This window comes from Oryctolagus cuniculus, chromosome 13 (assembly GCF_051225735.1).
Source record: "Oryctolagus cuniculus isolate XC-2025 breed Fujian yellow rabbit chromosome 13, ASM5122573v1, whole genome shotgun sequence".
Taxonomy (NCBI): domain Eukaryota; kingdom Metazoa; phylum Chordata; class Mammalia; order Lagomorpha; family Leporidae; genus Oryctolagus; species Oryctolagus cuniculus.
Window position 1 is genome coordinate 54168599 of NC_142879.1, and position 14849 is coordinate 54183447.

Consider the following 14849-nt stretch of genomic DNA (forward strand, 5'->3'; position numbering starts at 1 on the left):
GTGCATAGGGTCTTTATTCTTTCCTTGCTGCTACAGACGGCTCTGCCTCAGCTCCACCTCCAAGCTCAAAAAGGACCCTGGATGGGAAGCCTCTGTTGAGAGGAGCCTAAGGGATACAGGGGATGAGTACACACTGATACAGACTTGGTCATGACCGTGACATGACAGTACCAAGTGCAGCGATGCTGGTCATCGTGATGATGGCAAGGGTGGTCACAGTGTGGTGTGCCAACCAGAGGGCTCCAGGCTGCTGGAGGACAATGCGCTAGACTTGCCTCAAACGCCAACTCCTAACCTTTCCATCTTTCCTATCTCATGGCATCGTTATCATCTCCACTTTACCAACAGTCATGCCCTAGCTCTATTAACTCATCTCTCACCAGGATGAGAGAGACCAGCAAAAGGAAAGTTCTCTTAATCCCTTTCTTGTACCCATCAAGACCCAAACAAATAAAACCCCTGACTCGTGAATGTTACCAGGAAACAAATGAGTTAGAAGGGTCGCTGGTAATGCACAGATCAGCCCAGAAGTTTCTGGAAATGAGCAGGAAACATAGCACACCAGGGGTCAGCAGCTGTAACCTCAGCCACGGTCATGCACAGAGCCAATCTGGTGATGAGGGTGCCTCCCTGAGGTGGTGACACCCTGCCAAGCCAACATCACCACCGCTAATAGGTATGGGGTGCTGGAACCTCCACCACCCATCACCAAGCAGGGTCTACAATGTCCCTGTGCTGCTTCATCACTCACTCCATACCCAGCGTTCCAGGCAGGGGCCTCCAATTGGCTTGGGTCCTACCACCAGGGGACCACGAGAGCAAGTAGCCGACCTCTTCTCTCTGTTTCCCTGCTAGGTGATGGGGCCCAAACAGAAGTGGGTTCAAATGCAGTATAGCCACAAAGCAGGACATGTTTATTATGCTCACCTAACCCTGAGTATGTTCAGCTGGCCAACAACTGGAAAAGCAGGAAACCCGCCACCCTTCTGCTCTACCTGCTTCTCCTCCTGTGCGCCCTCATAGGCAGGTGTCAGAGAGCAGGCAAGACCGCGCAGCTTGGCAGGAAAAGACACCTGTAGGTGGCTGTCGGGCACACGTTTCTGTTGCCTTTGCTCTTGGACAGGGGATGTTGGCCAGTCCCAGCGAGGGAACTGAGTAAAAGTCTACAAATGGCAGCCATTGGAGCTGCAGGGCCCTGGGCAGTCAGGAGCCTGGACATGCCTAATCCAGCACATTCCATGGAAGCCCTCACCAACTGAGGAGCCGAGAAGTCTGAGCTCTGGCCCTGCCCTGCCTCTGCTCCTGGCATGGCTTTGAGCAGATCTTTCAACTTTTGTGACTCAGTTTACACACCTGCCAAATGGAGATAATCATGTGGGGCTCAAAGGACTTTTGTAAGACGCTAATGAGTATTTATAAAGCACTTTGTAGGAGTTTATAGTTATTTGAGCTGGGAAAGGAATTACAAATTCTTCAGGAGTAAACAGTATTTAGAATCTGGGTTTTCCACAGTCAACAGGTTTTCCTGCATGTTTACAAGACCATCATAACGAGACACCCTGAGGTTCCGTCGGTGTAGATGGGTTTCATGTGAAGCGCTCTCCTCCCTGTAAAGTCCAGGCTTGGGGAGGGTCGTGAAACTCCATATCATGTGTGTGGGGTTTGTGTTTTTTTTTTTTTTTTTTTTTTTTTTTTTTTGACAGGCAGAGTGGACAGTGAGAGAGAGAGACAGAGAGAAAGGTCTTCCTTTGCCGTTGGTTCACCCTCCAACGGCCACCACAGCTGGCGTGCTGCGGCCGGCACACCGCGCTGATCCGAAGGCAGGAGCCAGGTGCTTATCCTAGTCTCCCATGCGGGTGCAGGGCCCAAGCACTTGGGCCATCCTCCACTGCACTCCCTGGCCACAGCAGAGAGCTGGCCTGGAAGAGGGGCAACCGGGACAGAATCCGGCGCCCCTACCGGGACTAGAACCCGGTGTGCTGGCGCCACAGGCAGAGGATTAGCCTAGTGAGCCGCGGTGCCGGCCTCATGTGTTTTTTGACTCATGAGCCAATGGGATGATTGGAGTCCAAAGTAGAAGGCAGAACCTAAGACTTTTCTTTTTCTTCTCAGGGATGGAGAGTGAAGGGACTACGGATTTATTATTTTGAAAGCCAAATCAACCCAATTTCTCCCCGACTCCCTCTTTCCAAACTGGACGTCTGATATGCATATCGAAGGGCATCTTCTGAGGGGATTTGCACTGCAATATGACAGTCACCAATAATCATTTACTAAGGAGCTAATTCTGTTCCCACTGGAGTCTGGAATCAAAAAAGACAGAGTACTAGCAGGCAACCAAAAGACACAACACGGTGGGTGCCGGTGCCAGGCGGTATAGCACATGGACTTTGAAACGCCCTTTCTCTCCCTTGTGTGCACAGTGACTCTGTGAGGGTAGATGGATGCTACCCTCTCCATTTCACAGACACAAAAGCTAGGAAGAATGAGTGGCCCGGTAGTAGAGGTGTATCCGCAGCCTGTGCATGCCAGAGCACACATTCACACCCAAACCATCGTCATCTACCCCAAGTCACTAAACATGCAAGTGCTGTACACGTGTCCCACACTCTGCCATCACTCCTGGCCCAACAACCTGCATGCTGAGCCCCCACACAGAAGGGAACAGGCAGGACGTGCAGATGGAAGCGAAAGCAGGTGTTTGAGGCAAAAGCCAGTGCTCTCCGAACTCAGTATTAGCAGAAGAGTCCAACTCAGTTCTTGTCTGACCCTGCATGTCAAAGTCCAGTGTGTCCTGCAGAACCTTTGCCGCCCAGTTCCCTAGTCAGCACGAGCCAGGGAACCAGAGCAGCTGAGTTTTCTCCCCAATCATTCCCACAATGAGGGGTGAGCTTCCTACACCACCCCACATTCAGAGGAATGAATCCATGGGAAAAGAGGACCCATCTGCTCAGGAGGTAGCATCCTTATCCACAAAGCATTTTCAAGTTCATGATTCCACTTAAGGCTAAGAGAAAAGGGAGCCCCATCATAACCACTTGGCCTCTCACCGTATGCTAACTGGGAGGTGTAGCAAAGGATGTGAAGGATGGCCCCTGGCTTCCTGAAGCTTACAGTCTAACCTGCTTCGAGAAGGCATGACTAGAGTACAGAGGAAGGATATTTCGTTCTGCTCAGCAAACAGGGCTCCTTGTCACTCAGAAACCAAGGGTGGTTGGCAGCAGGTGTTGCTCCTGCCACCTCTGCCTGGGATGCTTCCCAGCCCCCAGTTCCTTTAGGTCTTCTCCATGCCCTGGTGGAGCACGACACTGGCTCCTTGGAGACTGCTTTGTCTATGTCCCCACACTCCTGCTCTCCTTTGAACTCCATGGCTCATAGCTGGAATCACCTTTCTCTCACCCATCATTTTACCACCAGTTATTTCCATGTTTGTCTCAAGGCCTACATAGCACTGTACCCTACCTGAGGAGAGGGCTCCATCTTTCACAAAACAAGTAGTCGGTAAAGATTTGTGGGATTTAACTTAAAAATTAAATTTGAAAATCTTCTCAAGCAAAACAATGAGGACACACAATTATACTTACTGGCATTAAGAGATTCCTAAAATAGAGTTTTGTTAATTTGCAAAAGCAGGTTACAAAAATGGAATACACCGTATGACTCTGTATATGTGACTGACTACAGATCTGGCAGGAAGGAGAATTCAACAGACATGGTCCACACTAAGGAGCTTTAGTGAGAGGATCATTTCAAGAGCTGGGGGCAGAGTCAATTGGGCAGATGAGGTGGTGACACCCCGCCAAGCAAGACAGGAAGCCCTCACAGCCCCCATGTGCTTAAAGGACAAGGCTCCGCTGAGGGGCAGGGTATTTCCAGGGCCTGATTAGGACTGGAACCATGCAGGAGGGGCCGGCGGAGGGAACTGAAGCGAGGAAAGACAGGCTATGGCAGACATGAACACAGAGAAGGGTGGGGCTCCCGACCTCCCCTGACCACATACTTTGCACCTGCTGATGACAGCCGTACACTGAACCTCCTAGGAAGCTGGGGAAAATGGAGTCAGGGCTATGCCACAAAGTGTCCCCCCTCCTGCAAACAAAGGAAGGAAGAGAATGGGTCTGGGGGAGGTGGATGGAGTCTATGCAGAAGCCCCTCGGGAGGACTGTGGAAGGACCAGCTCCGGAAGATGCAAGGACATGTGAGTGTGAGAGATGGTCAGCTTCTCCCTTACTCCTTTTATTTTATTTTGTTTTCTTTTTAAGACTTACTTTATTTACTTGAAAGGCAGAGTGACACAGAGAAAGAGATCTTCCAGCCACTGGTTCCCTCTTCAAATGGCCCTCACAGTCAGGGATGGGCCATGCCGAAGCCCGGATGGGCCATGCCAAGAACTTGGGTAGGCATCTGCTGCTTTTGCATTAGCAGGGAGCTGGATCACAAGCAGAGCGGCTGGGTCTCAAACCAGCACTTCAATAAGGGGTGCTGGCGTTGTGTCGGCTTACTCCTCTGTGCCACGACTCCCACCCCTTTTTATTTAATTATTACAATGAACATTATGCTGCTTCTATAATCAAGGGTGGAAGTAGATTTTTCCATTTAACACTCTGACCCTCTAGAATTCCATGTAGAGGAAAAATCTGAACAGGTATATTTAACAGCAATTCTCACTTTTTAAATCTTCAAATATTTTTGATCTTTAATTTGTAAAGTTGAAGGCACATCTAACTCTTCGTCTATTTATCCACTCACTGACTGAGTCGTTCAACAAAGATTTTTGAATATATTCTGAATACATTCAGACCCAGGAAACAAGGCTGTTTACAAAGTGGATGCAGTCCTGGACCACGTATCTTAACATCTGGCCCGGAAAAGGGGCAGGGACCACGAAATAACATGACAGAGAGGAAGAGTCTCAGTGACAGGTTAAAGATCCCCTGCCCCACAGGGGAACCCCGAGTGGTGCCCCACCCCAGTGTTTTTGGTCTCCACTCACACAGCATCGTACTAGGCATGTCACTCCTTCTCACACAAAGACCAGAGCCACAAAGTAAGGTGGCACCGCTGTCCCTACTGGACTAACTGTCCAAGCTCAGACAGGGTCTCTGCAGTGTGAAGATGAGTGTGGGTAAAAGCTCATTCAAAAATCAACAAACTCGGGGCAGGTGTTTCCTAGCAGTTAAGACACCATCACTCATACTGGAAAATTTGGGTTTGCTACTCAGGTCTGACTCCTGCTTCCTGCTAATGCAGACCAGGGGTGACATTGGTGATGACTCAAATGGTTGGGTTCCTGTCACTCATGTAACACACATGGATTGCACTTCCCAGCACCAGGCTTCTTCCATCCAGCCAGGGGCTATTGCAGGCATTTGGGGAGTGAACCAGCAGGTTAGATTCTCTCTCTCTTTCTCTCTCTCTCTCTCTCTCTTTTTCTCTCCCTCCCTCCCCCTATCCCTTTCAAATACATAAATTTTAAAAAATGATAAATATTTAACTAAGTAATTTTTTTAAAAAATCAGTGAACTAAGTGGGTGTTTGTAGACATGATACCACACCTTAGACTTGTGTGAGTGGGATGGTTCCAAGTACATTTAGAATTAAGCCATCTATATTTCTTTGACCCTTTGCTCTGAATCTCCACTTTGGATGCAGGCCTCAGCTTCGTAGAGCCTGGTGTATGCAGAGTTCCCATGATAGTGACCAGCTCCTGCATTCTCAAGTATGAGGACCCTTTCTAAACCCAAGACACATGGCAGACTCATGCAATAGTGGTTGAATGTCTACTACTTCTTGGTTAAGGAAATATGAGACTGTTTCTAAAACCTCACGGGGCCGGCGCTGTGGCTCACTAAGCTAATCCTCCGCCTTGCGGCGCCAGCATACCGGGTTCTAGTCCCGGTTGGGGCACCGGATTCTGTCCCGGTTGCCCCTCTTCCAGGCCAGCTCTCTGCTGTGGCCAGGGAGTGCAGTGGAGGATGGCCCAAGTGTTTGGGCCCTGCACCCCATGGGAGACCAGGAGAAGCACCTGGCTCCTGCCATCGGATCAGCGTGGTGCGCCGGCCGCAGCGCGCCAGCCGTGGCGGCCATTGGAGGGTGAACCAACGGCAAAGGAAGACCTTTCTCTCTGTCTCTCTCTCTCTCACTGTCCACTCTGCCTGTCAAAAAAAAAAAAAAAAGGTAAGTTATTTTGGCGCAAAAAAAAAAATAGGAATCCATGCATAATTTTTTCATGATACACAATTTCCAGCAAGTTTTTGAAGATCCCTTATATGAATGGATTTCAAAAATGTTTTTGTACCCAAATAAACTTATCTTTTAATTCCATATCCAAGAACTTTTTGAAGTGCACTCATATAATGAAAAAAGTCTATAGTGCTGTACTTTCCAAATAAATATATTTTTTGTTAATTATAGCTATTCACATATTCAAAATACAATCGCTCTCTTGGGTGGGAGATATTACTTATTCAGTCTACACAGGCAGTGTTTCAGGGCAGGTGTGTTCTCAGTCTCCTTGCAATGACTCTGGCTGCCCTCTCTCCCCAGGGATCTGAGCCCAGGAGGTAGAAATTGGTAAATGGCTGATTCCCCTCAGAGGCTCAGCCAGTCTGGCCCCCATCACTTGGAGTTCTTTAGGACTTTCTCCAAAGTGAAAGCAAGAGGAGCCTTCAGATCCAATCAAGACAGACTTCAGAAATCCCCACCCAAGTAGACATGTAGAGAAGTACGGGACATGCTGGATTCAAGTCTTGTATCTGCCCCACGGTATGGGGCTGCTCTCTCATAGGTTTGGTTCCTGAATCCATAAACTATATCATCATCTTCATCTTCATCCTTAGAGCCCATCTAAAAATTACATGTGGCAGCTTCACCAAGTGTGACTTTTTTTTTCTTTAATTTTATTTACTTTTCATATTTCCTGTTATTATACACTGCCTTCATCCTCTGGAAATTTGTACTTTATTTAAATGTTTTATAGACTATGAAATGCTATAGATAAGTCTGTTTTCCCATTTATGTGGTAGGGATGAAAATGGTTGCTGTAGGAGTTTGTAAGTCATCATATTCTTGTTGAGCGCTTACTATGGAATTCAGATTAGATTAATTAATATGTGAAAAGCATTTAACATGGTGTCTGGCATGTAGAAAACAGCCATAATTTTATTTGTCTGTTGATCGACTGATTGTTACTGCTACTGATGTAGGTGATATGCAGAGACAATGCTCGTGGCCCATAGCCCATTCTCTTGACTTTGCTTTGATGGCTCTCCAAAGGCATGCTGGGGACAGTCTGTCCACCTATCCCAACTACAGGAACAGCAGACCAAGGGCATGGCCCTAGTACCAATGTAATCAGCGTGTTGGCTGCTCAGGAGCTAAAAAGCAGCACTGCTTTGACAAAGGTCATCTTTTTAAGTCTGAGATCAGCATGCAAGGCAGGGTTGCTCGCGGTGAGAGCCTTCCCCCAGACTTGCTGCTTCTCACTGCAGTCTCACATCGTGGAAGGGAATGATTCTGATCCCTGTAGTCCTTTAGCTCTCCTTCTTGAGGGCTCCATCTTCATGACCAATTGCATCCCAAGTTCCCTGCCTTCCTAATAGTCTCATGCTGGGATTGCGTTTCAACATATGACTCTTGAGGAGGAACAAACTTCATCTCAAAGCACCTGGGAATCTCCCCTATTCTCGTAATCATCCAGGAGATGCATAAAGTCAATTTTCATACTTTACCTGATTTTGGCTAACATTGCCCTATGAGAAAGATATGTTCTACTTTTAGATAATGGCACTGAGGTTCAACACATGTAAGTTGTCCAAAATCAAATAGCTAGTAAGAGGCAGCCTCCGTCTGCTCTATATGCATCTCTTCCTAATCTGCACTAATTCTAGAAGTCTACTTTGTTTTAAAATTCTAAGCATGAATGATGGGAATTAAGTCTACCATGAAGTATTTACAGCACAGAGATCAGACTCCATCTCCCTAGGCCCTCCCCCCTTGCCTCTTAACAAGTATCTACTAAGGTCTACAATAATTTTCAAGCCAGTGAACTCTCAAAATCCGGTGCAAGAAAAATAATAAACTCCTTTATCAGCAGAGATTGGAAATCCCCTGACTAGAAACCACAAAACGTTAGCCCATTAAATGTCATCATGTAGAGATGATGAAAATGAAGCCAGATGGCTGAGGGGCTTCCCTAGAGCCTTGGTGTAGGACTTTACATATGCGGGTGCCTGGAATGACTTAAGGTGAACGAACAGGATTTCCTGGGGGCTCTCTGTTCAAAAGTCACATGACACCTTTACAGTTGGTGACACCAATACTCAAATTCAGGAAGAATGAAATTAGCCCTTTACTTCTTGGCAGGGGGCCACATGTCCTTAGGTAAAAGTTTCTGTAATAATCAAAGCCAACAGAAGTAGGCATGGAAGCCATGATGAAGAAGCAGAAAGATGGCCAGCTCTTCCGCTCATGTCACCTTCACCATCCGTATGCCCAAAGAGGGCAGCAAGGCTGCACGTGCATTCTGGGTGCTGGTGAGACTCCTGTCCCCTCAGAAATACCAGCTCACTGCATGATGCACCACGCTGCACAGAAAGTGGGCAAAGCCCAGTTAGAATTACTTTTTAGAACCACTCAACCAGATGTAATGTTCTCACCAAAATGGTCCAGACCCCACCAACACACCAGGTCAAGATAGATATTTGTCTAGGAGTTTGAACATGGCTGAAGTGCTGCCTCCTCTTCCTGCCACTCCATTTGGTTTTCTGTATCAGGCAAGTGCGTAAATGCCCTGTCTGACCTGGTCACTTTCTCTGCAATCTAAAAAGGCCAACAATTCGCTGTCAACAACATCAGTGGCTCTCTGAGTCCTGGAGGGACAATGCCTTGTGCTGTTGTGCATGCAAATTCATATTCTTATTATTGGCTGTTAAAACACAATACTAACCGTCACCACTCTTGCAATGCCTAGTCACACTAAATAAACTGGCCCCAGATTTCACATGGGGCCAAGGGGACAATGAGATGCTTTCATGGGAAAGTCTGCTGACTACCAAATAAAAGTGCCTTCAAAGTCCCAGGTTTAGGGCAATACTTGAAGGTGTGGCTAAGAGAGAAGAGGATTTATTTGGGTAGACTGCCAGAAAACAGGGCTTGTGAGTATGTTTATGTGGGGTGGGAATGCTTCGAGATGCCACTCAACAGTGCAGCCTTTGCCTCCATCCACTAAGATAATAAGCAGCAGCATATCCACATAACTGACCACAAAGCCACCAAGATCTCCAGATTCCCAGTATTACCGCCAAGGACGCCAAATGTGCATCCAAGTCCTTCAGCGAATCCATCTTGGATAATCTGTCCTCCGATGTCCAAGCCAAAGAGAAAACCTGTTCCCAGACTTAGCAGGGGTTTTAGAAACTAGGTAACTATTCACCAAGGAGACATTGAGTACATTTGCCTGCCTGTGAAATAACTGTGATAGAAAGGAATCAATTATGGGCCCATCTGCAGTTCATTAATATGGTCTGCTAAAAAGGAGGCCAAATTCACCAAGTCAACCTGAAAGTCTAAAAATAGGACTAATGCAAGCCGGGCCTGGTACATGACAGACAATAAAGAGATCCCTACATCTGCTCCCTCGCCCTTCACTACTTATCCTCAGCTGTAATTGGGAATGGAGGCATTTTATTTCCTTTCCAGAAAAAGAGAAAAACATTCCAGGAAGATCACTGTTGCCAAAAACATCATCCTTTGTTGGTAAAGAAGGAGGAATAGAGGTTGTTGTCCCATAACACAAACCTTACAGGCTCCGAAGATCTCTAAAGCATCTCCTTTTAAGTTGTTCAAAGGGATGCAAGTCCCTTGAAGAGATGTGGAAGGTACTGGAGCTGCAATTCTCCCAAGTGTGATGTAGCTAATGACGTTCAGAGGAACACAGATGAATCAGTTTTTGTAAGAGTTGAATTTATTGTCATATTGCTATAAAGAGTGTAATTAGGGGCTGACACCCCAGATTAAGCTGCTGCCTGCAACACCAGCATCCCATATGAGTGCCAGTTTGAGTCCCTGCTGCTCCATTTCCAATCCAGCTCCCTGCATGTGCCTGGGAAAGCAGTAGAAGATGGTCCAAGTGCTTGGGCCCTTGCACCCATGAGGGAGACCTGGATGGGGTTCCTGGCTCCTGGCTTCAGCCTGCCCAGCCCTGAGTCATGGCCATTTGGAGAGTGAATCAGTGGTTGGAGTCTCTCTCTCTTCCTCTCCCTCCTTCTCTCTCTGTAACTTTGCCTTTCCAATAAATAAATAAATCTTTTTTTAAAATGTAACTAGAACACTCAACCTTGACTTCAAGATGTCACTTAGGGGGCCAGCACTGTGGTGTAGCAGGTAAAGCTGCCATCTGCAGTGCTGGCATCCCATATGGGCACTGGTTTGAGTCCCAGCTGCTCCACTTCTGATCCAGCTCTCTGCTGTGGCCTGGGAAAGCAGTAGAAGATGGCCCAAGTCCTTGGGCCCCTGCACCTGCATGGGAAACCTGGAAGAAGTTCCTGGCTCCTGGCTTTGGATCGGCGCAGCCCCGGCCATTGTGGCCAATTAGGGAGTAAACCAGCTGATGGAAGACCTCTCCGTCTCTACATCTCTTTTTCTCTCTGTGTGTTAACTCTGACTTTCAAATAAATAAATACATCTTAAAAAAAAGAGGTGTCCTTTAGAATTGGGTAAATCTGAAATGAATTGTTAAGTTTACAAATGTAACTGTTCAAATATACAAACAGTAAATAAAACTGGGGAAGGCAGTGTGCAGAGATGTAAGAAAGGAAGTCAGAAGGTGGTACACGAATACTACCCAGGGCTGAACCAGCTGAGTTTCCAGGGCTCAGGCCAGTGATGTGATGCACAAAGTCATGTGCACAGTCCCAGTGGCCTTGCTGCCTGTAGAGGACCTCTGCAAAGTTGCAAGAGACACTTGGTTGTCTCACCACATTGGGAGGTCTTAACCCAATGGACCGAGCAACAAAGGAAGATTCCTATTATGATTGACAGGGCCTGGGTCCAAATCCTTAGAGTTAAGCCCAGTGTCTCTGCAACCCTGGAGAGAACAAGGACTTCCCTGCCATTTTGGATGAGTTTGAGGCTACAGGCACAGGGGACGAGTTTCTATCAGTTTTCTGATACCTTATCCCACCCTCCATGACGTCTTTCCTGAGAGAACAAGCAGGGCTTTTGAACCAAGCTTGCTTACTGCAGGGGATGACGAGAGGTGCCCCAGTGGGAGGCATGTGCTCTCTGGATGAACCTGCATGGGACCATGATTTTAGAGCTGCCTGTCAGGTGGTGGGAAGGTAGACGTAGTGAGTGAACCTTTAACTCTCCAAGAGAAAATAAGTATCTGGTAACTTTCCCCTTTACCTGGAAAGTTCTTGTTTCTGGTTAAATAACCTATAGCTCATTTCCATGATGGGATACTGTGTAGTTATTAAAAAGAATGAGTTAGTTGGTATGTGGAAATAGGGAAAGAGAAAATAGAGTTACAAAATAACACTTTAGCATGATTTGCTTGTATGCACAGTAAAAGCATTTATATATGCTTGCACTTAAGCATAGAGTATTTCTGGAAGGGTTTATCAAACGTCTTCCAGATAGTTACTTATCCAAGTAGAGCTCACAAAGGGGGGTACTGGGGATGGGGAAGACTTTTAAGCTCCACTTCATAGCATCTGTGTGTTGGCAATTTTTGCAATGACCTATATTGCTTTTCTAACAAAAGGTTTTTTGAACAATAGCAAACAATGGGCAATATTTAAAAGCGTATGTCAATGCCCCAGAAATATTTAGTCCATGAGACATATGCTAGTGTGAGGTGATCATTTGCATTTACATAATAAGCACAATAGCTAATCCATATTACACAGTAATCATTATGAAATATACTTGCATTTGCATAATAATCATAATACAGAATGCAGATTGCATAATAGTCGTTATGAAACTCATTTAGACAGAAGCACCGGCTTGGACACGGAGCACTTAGGGTAGTTAGGGGTGGGGATGAGACCGGATCCCCTTGTTCTCTCACTGGCAGTCACTATGGCTAGGAGTTGAACACCCACTGTGTCTAGCACCCGATTAGTCACCTCGCATACATTAGCTCTGATCCTCACAGCAACTCAGAGTAAGTTCTATTTTTTCTGATTTACAGGAGAGGTCAATGAGGCTTTGGAAGTTTACCCCATTAACCCGCACAGAAGCTAACTGTCCAGCAACAGTCACATGACCCTTTTTTTCATAGTTCAGAATTGTCACTGAGATTACATTTTTTGGTCCCCCAACTCAATGAAATGAGACTGAAAGTGATTTGTGTCACTCTGTCCCTCTCCCTCTCCCGCCCCTCCCCTCCCTCTCCCTCTCCCTTCCCTTCTTTCCCTCTTCTCCCTCTCCCTCCTCTTCTTCTCCCCCCTCTCCCTCTCCCTCTCCCTCCCCCACTCCGCTTCCATCTATGCAGATGTCTCCAGGGCCACAAACCAGAAGAAGCTGGGTACCTGATCGGCCACCTGGAGGACGTCACCAATGGACCTAAATAAGGGACAAACATCGATGTTAAGGCTCCAGAATTGGAAGGTCTATTCATTACCGCTGCCAGTGTACCCTGTGTAATACAACACCTGAACGGAAGTGCCAGAACACTCTTGGATTTCAGAGGATGAAGAGTGGCACTAGGACACCAGCGCCACTGGACTTCAAAGCCCATGCATGTATTACTAGTCTGAAATGTCTCCCAAACCACACTGTAAATCTACTCTGCCCACCTACAACCCTTCCCAGCCTCCAGCCCAAACACAAGCAAAGTGGAAAAACAAGAGGTGTTCATGCAGATGCACTGATGTACCACCCCATACCTCCCTAGCCACCCTTGTCAGCACAGGGCCTAATCTGAGAGTGAGCTTGACCCTGCAGCCAGTGGTGTATCAGCAGTGTCACCAGGTGTAAGTTAAGGAAGGCTCTGGAGTCCTGGTTTCACTTTTAATCCTCCTCTGCTACCCACCTCAGCCCCTGTTCTTCCTGGGCTTATATTTACATAACCAAACATGACCCCACTGCAATTCTAATAACAACGAATCCACTTCCGAGAGGGAGAGGGTATCAGCCTTGTCAGCACATCCTTCTTGCCTGCCACAGTGGTTGATTTAAGCTGAGCCCTCTTCTCACGGTGGCTCGTGCCCCCCTGGCCCTCATCTGCTCACACTGCCACGCTAAGGATGGGATGAGCTCCCTGAGAATCCAAGGATGTAACTCTCTAGTCTGAAGGGGGATGTAGATGTGCGGGTGGGGGTTGGGACTGTATTTAAGAAACACCCGTTTTGTTCTTCAACTCTAGGGATAGTCTTGGACTAATGTATCCAGACATGGTCCTGGCAAGTTAAAAAGGGATGTCTACTGTAGGGCAGTCCTACAGTTACGGGAGAGATACAAGGAGGCAGCTTGCAAGTGTTCCCAGATGACACTTTGGAGCACACTGAGAGAAAGCATTAATTTCTGGACTGTTCATCAACCCCTGCCACACCTGTGTCGGGGAAGAGTCTACTGGTGACAGACTTCACATCTGTGTGAGGCCCCAGAGGAGATAGCAAGCACCACGTCATCTCCCACCGCATGATCTGCAATGGAGGCACAGGACTGGCCAGCAGTCAGAAAATAGATGTGAGCCTTGAGTCCTGGAGACAAACGAGGAACGCCCCTCATCAAGGCCAATTGCAGTCTGCTGGGGAATAAAAAAACGAAGTACATATGTGGCAAGACAGTAGAGAGGTTCTTTTCTGAGATTTTCAGTAACCTAGGGTTTTAATGTTTTTCAAATCCAGTGCAAGGAAACGTTCCACAGAAGTCCTGTTGCAAAAGCTGCTTCACAAAAGTTGCACCAATTTTCAGTGGGAATATTAGCATTTAATTGTACTGGAGGGGGCCGGTGCTGTGGTGCATCGGGTTATCGCCCTGGCCTGAAGCGCTGGCATCCCACATGGAAGCTGGTTCTAGTCCCGGATGCTCCACTTCCGATCCAGCTCTCTGCTATGGCCTGGGAAAGCAGTAGAGTATAGCCCAAGTCCTTGTGCCCCTGCACCTGCATGGGAGACCCAGAAGAAGCTCTTGGCTCCTGGCTTCAGACCAGCACAGCTCTGGTCATTGCATCCATTTGGGGAGTGAACCAATGGATGGAAGACCTTTCTCTCTGTCTCTCCCTCCCTCTGTGACTCTACCTCTGAAATAAATAAATAAATAAATAAATAAAGTTTTTTTTTTTTAATTGTACTGGAGAACCATTGATCCCCATCCTGGAAAATCAAGTAATTCAATCATTCTGTCTTTCAATTCTAAGCATTTCACTGATGTATCAGTAAGAATCTGTGAGATGTTAATCCTTGGTGTTATTTTAAGAAAAAACAACTAGTTAAATCTCACAGAGGAAAAAGCATACAGCACTGGAATCACTGCAGATTCTTCTAGATGAAGTAGCATCAGTGCATTGATCAGTGATATCATTTTCTAGCTTCTAACAACATAATTTTGTTTGTAGGCCATTTTATCCAAGTATCCTGATATATTAAATAGCAGTGTTTCCTCTGCTTTATAGGAGTTGGTCACACTTGATCCCAAACTCTCCTCCAGATGTTGAGGATGTAGCAGCGAGCATCTGGCCCTGGCGGCTCATACTCTGGTGGGACAGCACGTGAATCCCAAGAGACAGAGCTCCTCGGTTCATGGCCATGGCCCCCGACAACTGACTCCCGCTCGGCAGACCATACTTGCTATAAACCCACTTGCTGGCTTTATGACTAAGTGTCTCTGCAACTGTCACA